This window comes from Balaenoptera acutorostrata, chromosome 2 (genome assembly GCF_949987535.1).
Source record: "Balaenoptera acutorostrata chromosome 2, mBalAcu1.1, whole genome shotgun sequence".
In the NCBI taxonomy this organism is placed as follows: Eukaryota; Metazoa; Chordata; class Mammalia; order Artiodactyla; family Balaenopteridae; genus Balaenoptera; species Balaenoptera acutorostrata.
Window position 1 is genome coordinate 67,208,431 of NC_080065.1, and position 12,021 is coordinate 67,220,451.

The 12,021-nt window shown below is 38.1% G+C and overlaps 1 protein-coding gene and 1 long non-coding RNA gene across 8 annotated transcripts in view; one reads left to right on the top strand and one right to left on the bottom strand.

Moving 5' to 3' along the window:
• Positions 1–4,912, bottom strand: part of LOC130707109 (uncharacterized) — a 104,003-nt gene extending 99,091 nt beyond the window's left edge. Inside the window, exon 1 of the long non-coding RNA XR_009007113.1 lies at positions 4,809–4,912. This is a non-coding gene — a long non-coding RNA (uncharacterized LOC130707109). The remainder of the gene's footprint in view (positions 1–4,808) is intronic.
• Positions 4,332–12,021, top strand: part of ZFYVE16 (zinc finger FYVE-type containing 16) — a 57,035-nt gene continuing 49,345 nt past the window's right edge. For 2 of the 7 annotated variants that reach the window (XM_007179773.2, XM_057540230.1), the window contains exon 1: positions 4,337–4,638. The gene's annotated coding sequence lies outside the window, so the exon portion shown is untranslated. Of the gene's footprint in view, positions 4,639–4,782; positions 4,915–7,718; positions 7,847–12,021 lie in introns of those variants that run through there. The other 5 variants (XM_057540227.1, XR_009007112.1, XM_057540229.1 and 2 more) reach the window with 5 other exon arrangements.

Here is a 12,021-nt window from a genome sequence, read left to right on the forward strand (position 1 = left end):
GAGAAAACCATAATTGAAAAAGAGTCATGTACCACAATGTTCATTGCAGCTCTATGTACAATAGCCAGAACATGGAAGCAACCTAAGTGTCCATCGACAGATGAATGGATAAAGAAGATGTGGCACATATATACAATGGAATATTACTCAGCCATAAAAAGAAACAAAATTGCGTTATTTGTAGTGAGGTGGATGGACCTAGAGACTGTCATACAGAGTAAAGTAAGTCAGAAAGAGAAAAACAAATACCATATGCTAACACATATATATGGAATCTAAAAAAAAAAAAAAAGGTTCTGAAGAGCCTAGGGGCAGGACAGGAATAAAGACACAGACATAGGGAATGGACTTGAGGACACGGGGAGGGGGAAGTGTAAGCTGGGATGAAGTGAGAGAGTGGCATGGACTTATATACACTACCAAATGTAAAATAGATAGCTAGTGGGAAGCAGCCGCATAGCACAGGAAGATCAGCTCAGTGCTTTGTGACCACCTAGAGGGGTGGGATAGGGAGGATGGGAGGGAGAAACAAGAGGAAAGAGATATGGGGATATATGTATATGTATAGCTGATTCACTTTGTTATACAGCAGAAACTAACACACCATTGTAAAGCAATTATACTCCAATAAAGATGTTAAAAAAAAAAGAAAAGAAAAGATAAATGAGATTCTCCTCAAAATAATTCAGTTGTGCGGGGAGGGATAGAGTGGGTGAGTTTATAGGTAAAATAAGATCTGTGACCATGAGTTGATTTTGAATCTGAGAGTTCTATTGCACTAGTCTCTGTACTTTTATGTGATTGATGTTTTCATTTAAAAAAAATTTAAAAAATTCACTATCATTCTGAGTAGTAGTAGAGGTTAAGCATGTGTTTACAACAAAATGTATTTACCTAGTAAATCATAATAATTGTAAGTATAGAATAATTTATTTGTGAAGGCAAAACACATTGGGAAACGACGCTGCCGTAAATAGCCTCATTGAGACACCACCCTGGTATATGGTTCAGAATAGCTACGTCCAAATCTCAGAGACATAAAACAAAGTTTATCAGCTGTGACAGGCTAAGCTATGTTGCAGTAACAAATTACCCCCAAATCTCAGTGGCATATAACAACAAGGTTTATTTCTTGTTCTAGAAGTGCTCTGGAATCCCTCAAGAACTCACACTAATGGAGTGGCCACAGTATTAAGTCTGGTCTATTGCTGTGCCAGAGGGAAAGGAGGCTCTGGAGTGCCTCACATTGGTAAGTAAAATATCCAGTCTAGAAAGACACGTGTCACTTCTCACAGTTCATTTGCCTCAATCAGTCACTTGGCCCTATTCAACCACAAGGGGGCCAGAAGATACCCTGCCATCACATGCCCAGAAGAGAGAAGAACTAGAAATATTTGGCAAAGAAATCTGACCCCCTCAACAAGAGAACCCACATCATGACGTTGAAGCTGTATCAAACCTGAGCCCTGGGGACTTCCCTGGTGGCGTAGTGGTTAAGAATCCACCTGCCAATGTAGGGGACACGGGTTCGAGCCCTGGTCCGGGAAGATCCCATATGCTGCGGAGCAACTAAGCCCTTGCGCTACAACTACTGAGCCTGCACGCCACAACTACTGAAGCCCGTGCGCCTAGAGCCCGTGCTCCACAACAAGAGAAGCCACCGCAATGAGAAGCCCGCACACCGCAATGAAGAGTAGCCCCCGTTCGCCACAACTAGAGAAAGCCCGCGCAGCAACGAAGACCCAACGCAGCCAAAAATACATAAATAAATGTATTAAAAAAAAAAAAAAAAAAAAAACCCGAGCCCTGGGAATCACTGTACCTTGCACCACCTCTAAAACAGTATCCAGACACAAGTGCTCATCAATCCTTTCGGGTATATTCTCTCTGATGACTCACAGTCATGCAATATATTGTATGCAGAGATTGCATAATGAATATAAGGTAATTGGTTGGCTCAATTACGAATTCAGCAATACTTTTAAAAAGGAATCCTTCCATTTTTCCTCTTGGATTATTAAAGTAATATGTTCTCATTACAAAAAAACTTGGAAAATATGGAACACTCGAAAGAAGAGGGAGAAATCACTCATAATTTCACCTTCCAAAAATAGAGTTAATATTTTAGTGGAATTCCTTCCAAACTTTTTCTATGCATTTTTAAAAACTAGTTCGCACAGTCACCAAAACTATAACCATTTCTTCATTGGTGACTTTGTTCCAAATAGCTGATCCAATTGGCCCTAGACCAGCAGACAATTTTTTAAAAAACTGTTTCAGCTCTTTTCCTTGTAACATGGGTGTTTTAGCATGGTTATATATCACTTAAATGCAGATGGGTAACTAACAGTTGCATGTCACATTCTGTATTTTGGTGGAATGAATCCCTAGTTCTAAAACTGCTTGTTAGTCTCAGACCAGCCATGAAACAAATGAATAATTGTAATAGTTATTTTCATTTGCTTCTGGTATTTTCTCCACCCAGTTTACTTATGAAAAGGGAACAGCTTTTTAAGTTCATATTACAATGGAATTTAAGCCTCTTAAAATCATCAGGATCCTGGTTACCTTTCAAAATAATAAAAACTGCTGATGATTCAAGTGATGACTAGGTAGTCTAAGGAATAAATTGACCAAGTATGTTATAACTAGGATGATGACTTTCCCCAAGTCCAGAAAACATTTAGTTATAAATAGGATCTTTAGGTAAAAGATGATACATTGAATATTTCAGTAATATTACTCAACTTTTGCCAAGGACTCTTTTTCCTTAATATTTTATCTGACATTACATTTGATGTGTAGCTTTCTTCTTTATTTCAACCAACAAAGGAAATCACAGAAAATTTGACCAAGAATCTATACAAAGCTCTTGTAATTTTACTATACTGCAGCAATCTCTCAGCTATTTATGTTAATAAATAAAAGAATGACACAGTGGATTGTGAACTTCTTCAGGGCAAAAATCATAAATTATCCATCGTTATAGTCCTTACAACTCCTAGCATAATGCACTGTATAGAGGAAACACCCATAAACAAATAAATGTGATACAAGGTACAATTTATATGTGAAAGGTAATTGGGTTTTGGTACCTTGTTTATTTTCCTTATTGTTACTCATCTAAATCTTTGTATTCTGAAATATCTCCTTATAATTTCCAAAACAGAAGTTACTGAATTAGGTCATGTGAACATTTCTTGATATGATTTGACAAGTAACTTTCCAAAATCTGTCTTAATTTATATCCCCAACAGGGTATGAGTGCTCATTTCATTCTACCCTCACCAATGGAGTCTATTCACAATGTAAACAAACTAATTAGATCCATGGGAAATAATACCTTTTTTGTCTTCTTTTCATTATTAATGAATTTGAACATTAGTAAAATATGCAGTAGGCATTTAAATTCCTTATTTTGTGAATTGACTGTTCATGTATATACTTTTCCCATTTACCTGTTTAAGGTCTTAGTGTTTCCTATTTCTAGTTTTTGTCCTCACACTGCGCAATGTAAATACTTCTATCTCAAATATGCACTTGTATACATGCATCTTTGCTGTAAGACTGTGTTTCTATAAGGGTAGTGACCCCATTTTATTTATCTGTGAGCAACACCGGACACATATTAGAGAAAATGCATACTGTTCTTCGTAGGATTATTCTTAGGATTAAATGAGATGACCTAAGCAAAGCATTTAACACAGTGTCTGTCACATAGCAGATGCTCAATAAATTATTTTAAGCAATCAATACAAGTTTCACCGTTGAACTAAAGCCACACAATTTCATTTCAGAATTTAGGAAAACCAAGATGAAGTATGTTTGAAAGATCAGTAACCATGCTTGTCCAAGTTGCAGATTTGGGATTTGAACGCTGATTCTCAAATCTTTCACCGCAAATTACATCAGACTTACATATTCCTGAGATACTAAAGCTCTTGAAATTTTTGAAAGAGCAGTATGAATTCTGTACCGGTAAAACCTTTTGGCAACCGACGGATTCTTTCCCCCAGTCTGTAATACCCTGACCTCACACAGATGTCTCTTCTTCCCTCATTTAAATTTATAGGAAACTTGTGGTGAACACAGTAAGGCTCAAACAAGCACAAATTTACATCACATGATTGACATTTACTTCTCCGGATGAGTTAGCTTGTGTTTTCATACAGGGGAGGCAGCTGTTCTCGCGGCCACTGTCAGAAAAGCAGAACTAAAGCAAGGAGAGGCAAAGGCAGAGCCCTCGGGAATGGCCAGTCGGCTGGAGGGCTTAAGGCTTGGCAGGGGGGTAGGAGCATTTTTGTTGCTGCCAGGGTGTGAGGGGGAGGGGGGCTGCGGGTGGTTGCAAAACCAGCCCTAAGCAAAAAAAGTGAGGTTTTTTCCGGGAAGACAGCAGCGCTGGGGGGAGCAGGCCGCGTTGGCTGCCCAGCAGGCGGGTGTGTCCAGTACAGGCCGCAGGACGCAGGAGGCTGGGGGCGGGGGAAGCTGCGTCTAGGTCAGCGAAGGGCAGAGGAAGCCGGACACGGACGCAGTCGCCTCCCGATCCCGGCTACAAGGCTTCTAGTGGGAAACCGAGTCCCGACCTACGGCCGATCTTCAGGAACCCCAGTCACCCCAGAACCTCCCCAGGCCTTTCCGGTAAGAAGCCCGACGCCCGGGGCTTAGAAACTGCATGGCAGCGCGCAGGCGCCTCGTGAGCCGGGAGGCCGCGGACGCAGAAGGAGGGGGCGTGTGAGGCACAGAAAGCCTTCTCTGCGCCTGCGCTATCTGCTCTCCCTAGGTCGGGGGGGTACGGGGGGGCAACAAACCTTGAGCCGACATCGCGCACACCCTGGATTCCCGGCCGGGGTCGCTCTTCACTCCTAAACGCGGCGTCTCGTCAAGCCTCACAGAGCTCCGCAGGGGTGTGGGGAGGTAAGAGCCCCCTGGAACAGGCGTCTTGGCCTCTCCTCACCCCTGCTGCCCTCGGGGAGGGGGCGGGGTGACCGCTGGTCGCGCTGCCCTAGGCGCTGGGTCTGGTCCTCCTGTTCCTCCAGGGGCCGAGCCTTGGGCCCCCGACCCATTCCTTTCCTGAGCCCCCTGAGCTGGCTGGGAAATAAGGACTCTCAAACCTCGCGGCTCCTCGGTAAAGCCTGTTGGGCCAGACCAGGCCAGGATGGCAATCACGGCCGCTGTTTGCCGGGTCCCACCCACCCGGGCCTCCCGGAGTGCTCGGCGCTGCCGGGGGAGCAACCCCCGGGCCGCGGCGGATGGAGGGAGAAGAGCCCCCAGGGCCGCCTGTCCCTCCAGGGAAGGGGCTGAGCTTGCAGGAGGGGCTGTCGCTCCCGAGGAGTGAGTGGTAGCCTCTGCGCTGAAATGACTCTGCCCTCGCAGAGGAATCTGTCATCGCCGCCCGTGCTCTAGCAAAGCCCATTCTCGCACCGATGCATTTTCTCATCGTTTTAGACCAGAAGGACGCGCTAGTGTCCCTTCGTCTACCTTTTCTTTAGTACCTTTGCAAAATGATAAAAGATGATCTAACTTTTAAACTATAAACTTATTTGTACTACCGTGACTGCATGATATTATATTCCAGACTAAGGGAGTTCTTGTTAGTTTGACTGGTATGGAAACCAGTCCATACATTTGATAACTTAATATTTTTCCTTTAATAAAATAGGCAGTTTGTTGATCGAATTAGGTTCCTTAATTTATTATTTTGAGCTTGTCTTTTGAATTGGCACGAGTTCAGTGGTTTGATCTAGTAGAACTATATATAATTTTCCACCTAATTTCTTCCCTTTTTTCTCCTCTGGATATTAAACTGCATGTTTAGTGTAAAAAAAATTAAATATAATAAAGAATAAGGAAAAATAATCAACTTTAATTCCACATTTAAAGGTAATCAACAATAGTTAATTTTGACTTTTCACCTGAGTCTTTTTTTTTCCTGTGGCATTTTCTTAATTGAAATAATGAGATTTTATATACAGTTGGATTGCCTGCTTTTCTTGCTTAAAATTATATTTTAAGCATTTCCCCATGTTTTTAAAAAGCTTCATAGACATGACTTTATGATTTTTGATTACACAATTGATACATGAGCAAAGTGTCTTTTGAAACAGTTACATTACAGATAAAAATAAATTCCCTTTTAATTATCATCCCCAGTTATAATATTACATAATATGATGGTATCACAGTTTGTTTAATCCAATGGGTCTCAGGATCCCTTTATACACTTAAAAATTATCGAGGACTAGAAGAGTTTTTGTTTTCTAATGCAGTATATATATACCATTTTAGAAATTAAAACTCGGAAAATTAAAAAAAATTTTATTCATTTAGAAGTAATAAACCCATTATATATTGAATTAAATTATATTGTTTAAAGTAACTATATTTTTTAAAAAAAATTTAGTGAGAAAGATGGCATTGTTTTACATTTTTTGTAGGTCACTTTAATGTCTGGCTTTATAGGAGATGGCTAGATTCTCATATTTGCTTTGCCCTTCGGTCTGGTGCGCTACCTTGTTTAACCTGAAGCATATTAAGAAAATCCATCCTTGCACAGATTGGTATTTGGAACAGGAAGGCCTTCACCCCCCGAAAGCTCTTGGGGTCTTTAGGGGTCCTCAGACCACAGTTTTAAAAAGCTGATTTAATCATTCTTGTATTGGTGAGCTGTTAGATTCTTTGCAATTTTCACTATTACAAACATTGCAACGTTGAAAGTTCTTTATAATGTGTTCTTGGGCCTAAGTACTAGTGTTTCTCTAGAAGTGGAATTGCTAGGTCATAGAGTATATACTTTAAAAAAAAAGTTTTGATAGACATAAACATCACTTATGATGCCTGCATAATTTTCTGTGTCCTAATGTCGGTGTTTAGATTGCTTCAATTAATGATTTGGCAAAATATCTTTGCATATTTTCAGTTGTTTTGGATTATTTTCTTGAATTTATGAAATGGGAATCGTTAGATAAAATGTTAGGAATCTTTTTGAATCGATTGATGCATATTATCACATTGTTCCCCTGAGTGAGTATACCAGTTTATTTCCTATCAGCAGTGTCTGAGATGCTCTTTTTATCAAACACTTACGAACATTGAGTACTTTTATTATTAAAAAGATCATATTCTGATCTAGTAGGCAGTGAATGGTATGTATTCTGATTTGTGTTACTTTGGTAATGCAGGTTGTACATTGAATGTTTTTTCATAATCTTACTAGTTATCTGTTCATATTGTTTGCCCATTTATGGTCCAGTATCCAAGTGTTTCTCTAACAGATTTGTATTACCTTTTTACATTATAAGGATACATGCTATCATTTTTTTTGAAGGAAAGGAACAAAATTATCTTTTTTCCTGTTTATAGAAGTAGTATATTTTTGTTAAAAAAATACTATAAGAACATGTAATATAGATGTTATGCTTACATAATCTCAGACACCATTATGAACAGTTTGGTGTTTGCTCCTCTGTATTTTTTTTTCTTGTGCCTTTGCTAATACTATAATTTTTTTTTTTACAACTTATTTGTAAAAATGGATTTGTACTATGCATGAAGTTTTGCAGTTTGATTTTTTTGTCTTTTAGCATTATATATTGGATATTTTTTCATGGAAGTACATAGAACTATGGGCAAAGTTTTTGCAGAGTGGCTTTAGGAACACCAGTTGTGACCTTTAGTTATCTGATGTCAGGCTCCTGTCCTCTTCTATATTCTCTTCCTAGGTGATTTCATCTATTAACAGCTATGTGCTGCCAATTCCCAAATCTTTATCTATCTCAGACTTCTCTCCTGCATTCCAGATCCTTACATTCAACTGCCTATTGGACATCTCCCCCAGGATGTTCTCAAGGTACTTCAAACACCAGTCCAAATGTGAACTCGTGTTTTCCCTCAGTCCTGCTCCTCTTTGTATTGCCTGTTATGGTCAGTGCTACCTCCGTCTACCCAGTCACTTGCGATGGCAACCTGGCAGTAATCCTAGCTTTCTCCCTTGCTTTCACTCCCCAAAGTTCCCATTCTTTAGCCGCTTTTATATCTGTTTCCTTTTCATCTGCCCTGTCTCAGTTCAGGCCCTCATCATCTCTCACCTTAACCATTTTAGGAGTCTCCTTATTATTGGTTTTGTTGTTTTCTGACAAATCTTGCATGTTGTTGCCAATTTGGTTTTACTCATGAAGAGATTTTTAAAAATCATTTTTGCAGAGTAAATATTGTAAATATTTGTTTATAAAATTATGAATACATAAATGGCCAAGTTAGTAAAGATAATACCTAAAACAAGTTATCATATGCACACATAAATAAACTTCCTTAGAATAGGGAGTATATCTTGTATTTCTTTTGTGTCTTCTGTACAAGGGTAGATTACTGGCACAATAAGTAAATCTTGATTGAAATGGGAAGTATGTGCAGTTTAATAAGATTTCATGTCAAAAGATTTCAATGTCATACCTTTTACAAATTGTTAGATTATATTATTATTTATCCTACCTTGTTTTGTATCTTTTAGGTGACTCAAAGAACATAATACTTAGTAGTACATTGCTATTTAGATAGAAATACTTTTTAAGTAGATATTATTTAATAAATTCTATAATTTTTAAGAAAAATTATTGGGCTTTTTCTAATGAGAACTGTTTCTACACCTTTGAGTTCTGTGCTTTATTTTTTAAAAATACATTTTGTATTCATAGTTCCTTTATTACTTTTTGGTATTATATTTAAGGTAATGTTTATGTTTATCAAAGGGATACCTGTACATAATTTAAAGAGTCAAATAATCCTACAAGACTTATAGTGAAAAACAGTAGCCCTCTGCCCTCATCCTTCTCTCCCTGAATCCCACTCTACAGAAGCAGCTTTTCTAAGTGTTCCTCATTGGAATCACAAACACAGAAAATAACTTGAGTAACTATTTTCTCAGTTCCCCCAAGGGTGATTTATAACTATAGTAGACCCTTGTACAACACGAGTTTGAACTGCAGGTCCACTTATACGCAGATTTTTTCCAGTAGTAAATAAATACTACACGATCCTGCTTGGTTGAATCCATGGGTACAGACAGGAATCTCAGATACTGAGGAACTGTGGATACAGAGGGCCGACTGTAAGTTATACAGGACTTCGTGAAGTCAGCACCCAAACCCCATTGTTCAAGGGTCAACTGCAGTAACACTTCAGATGCATAGGAGAGATGTTAATTCATTACATTAAGTGAATGCCTTAGGGGCATTAAGGCTTAATTCTCTCACAGAACCCTTACTCAGAAAGGCTGCCCCACAGTCAGCGACTATTCAACTCTTTTTCACCTCTAGGTTTTAAAATAACATGCTCTCATATACAGCTATTTCTCCTCTCTACCCCCATCCTACCATAGTTTTAGACATTATTTACCAATTTCCTATTATAGAAGATGAGAATTTATGTTTGTTACACCAGCCTCCACACTTAAATACTGCACTTCTCCCCTCCTTTATATTTGCAAATTAGTTATATGTTAATTTTTAGTTAAATTATTAGTGTTTGCATCATTTATGTAAATATTGTGTACAGCTGAGCCAGGTAGTATATTGTGATGATACTTCCTTTCATATATAATTCTGTGTTTTTCCTAGAGTTAATAATCATCTTGGTTTTTTACTATATCTTTTCATATCGTTTATTTAATCTATTAACAACCTTTCAGACAAGATGTGTAAATCTCCTTGTGGTAGATTCACACACATCAGATAATCTGTTTGTTTATTTTGCAGCATCTTTCCTGTAATTGTCTGTCACCCTGCGTCCATCTTGATGGGTTGCTCTCTAGGCCTGTTGTACAGCTATCTTCCTGAAGTGTCCTTTTATGATCATCTGTGAATTTCATTTTTCTCTCCCCTGTGTGGGATAACCTGTTTCCAGGATGTCAGGTCTTTTTTCTTTCTTGGTGTTGCCTTCATGTTGGCAAAGTACATCTTCTAGTAGTTTCCTGAGAAAGACTGAATGGGAGGCAAATTTTGACATACCTCCTTCATTATGTGTGTGCATGTATGTGTACATGCATTTCCTTACTTTTCAGCATTATAAGATACTCTATGCTCATCTTGTATATTTCTTGTCCCAGTCTTACAATCAGCGATTTCTCCAAGGAGCCTTGGTTCCTTTTGTTGGAGAAACCAAGATCTGGGCACTAGTGTGCTTGTTGCCACTAAGACGTCTTGCTTTTAGGCCCTTTCAGCTGATGGAGCAAGAGATATGGTTTATGCTAATATCTATAAATATTTCAGATAAAAAATTATTACAAATGTGTAACCATCTGTGTCCATATTAAGCTAAACATGAATTTATACTGATGTCTCCAACTCAAATTCATTACCATATGGATCATTCTAGCTTCCTCCCCTTGCTTATATATAACCTTCCCCTCCAAAAGTGGAAACCTCACTCCCACCATCAGCCATCCATTTATTTAATTTCATTTCTAGCATATGTGTATGATGGTTTCAGAATTAACCCATACCCCCAGAAGAAACAGCTTTATCAACTAGAGTATAATGCTTGTGTTGCCTTTAGACTCCACTTATTTCCAAAGGTAGAACTTTATTTCTCCCCCTTTATTTCTCCCCCTTCAGCATGGTTGTTTTATACATTCGTAATGCATTTAGACTTTTTTTTCCACATTCTGCATTCCATCTGAGTCCCCCAACCTTCGAAACATTTTAAAAAATTTGCGTACATTGAGGTTATTCTTTGTGTTATAAAGTTGTATGGGTACTGACAAATGCTTAACGTCTTGTATTCACCATTATAGTATTATACAGAATAGTTTCACCACCCTAAAAGATCCACTTTGCTTTACCTGTTCAGTCCTCCCCTACTCCAAAGCACTGGCAGTCACTGATGTGTGTACTGTCACTCTAGTTTTACCCATTCCAGAATGTCATAAAATTAGAATTGTATAGTATAGAGGTTTTTTAGACTGCTTTCTTTCACTTAGCAATACCCATTTCAGATTCATCCATCTTTTTGTGGCTTGATGGTACATTTCTTTATATCACTGAATAATATTCCATTGCATGGATGTACCAGAGTTTATTTAGCCATTCACTTACTGAAGGACATCTTGGATGCTTCCACATTTTGGCAGTTATGAATAAAGCTGCTATAAACATTCACATCTCAGTTCTTGTGTGGATATAAATCTTTAAATCAGTAGGGTAAATACCCAGTATTATGATTGCTGGTTCATATGGTAAGACTATGTTTAGTTTTGTGAGAGACTGCCAAGGTGTCTTCCAAAGTGGCTGTACCATGTTGCATTCCTATCAGCAATAAATGAGAGTTCCTGCTGTTTGGCATCCTTGGGGCATTTGGTATTGTCAGTTTTTTGGATTTCAGCCATTGTAATAGATATGAAGTGGTATCTCATTATTTTAATCTGTAGTTCTCTGAAGATAAATGATATTGAGCATTTTATCATATGCTTATTTGCAAATTTTATATCTTTTTAAATTTTTATTTTAGAGTATAGTTGATTACCAATGTTGTGTTAGTTTCAGGTGTACAGCAGAGTGATTCAGTTATACATATACATGTATCCATTCTTTTTAAAATTCTTTTCCATTTAGGTTATTATAGAGTATTGAGCAGAGTTCCCTATGCTATACAGTAGGTCCTTGTTGGGCAAACTTTATATCTTCTTTGGAGAGGTATCTGTTCAGAACTTTTGCCCATTTTTTAATTGGATTGTTTGTTATCTAATTATTGAATTTTAAGAGTTTTTTGAGGACTTTGGATACAAGTCCTTTATCAGTTATGTGTTTTTCAAATATTATCTCCCACTCTGTGGCTTGTCTTCTCATTTTCTTAACAGTGTCTTTTTCAGAGCAGGTTTTTTTTTAACTTCAGTAAGGTCCAACTTATCAAGTTTTTTCTTTTATGTGTCATGCCATTGGTGTTATATTTAAAAATTCATCACCAACCCAAGGTTATATAGATTTTCTCTTATGCTTTTTCAAGAAGTTTTTAGAATATTGCATTTTACAT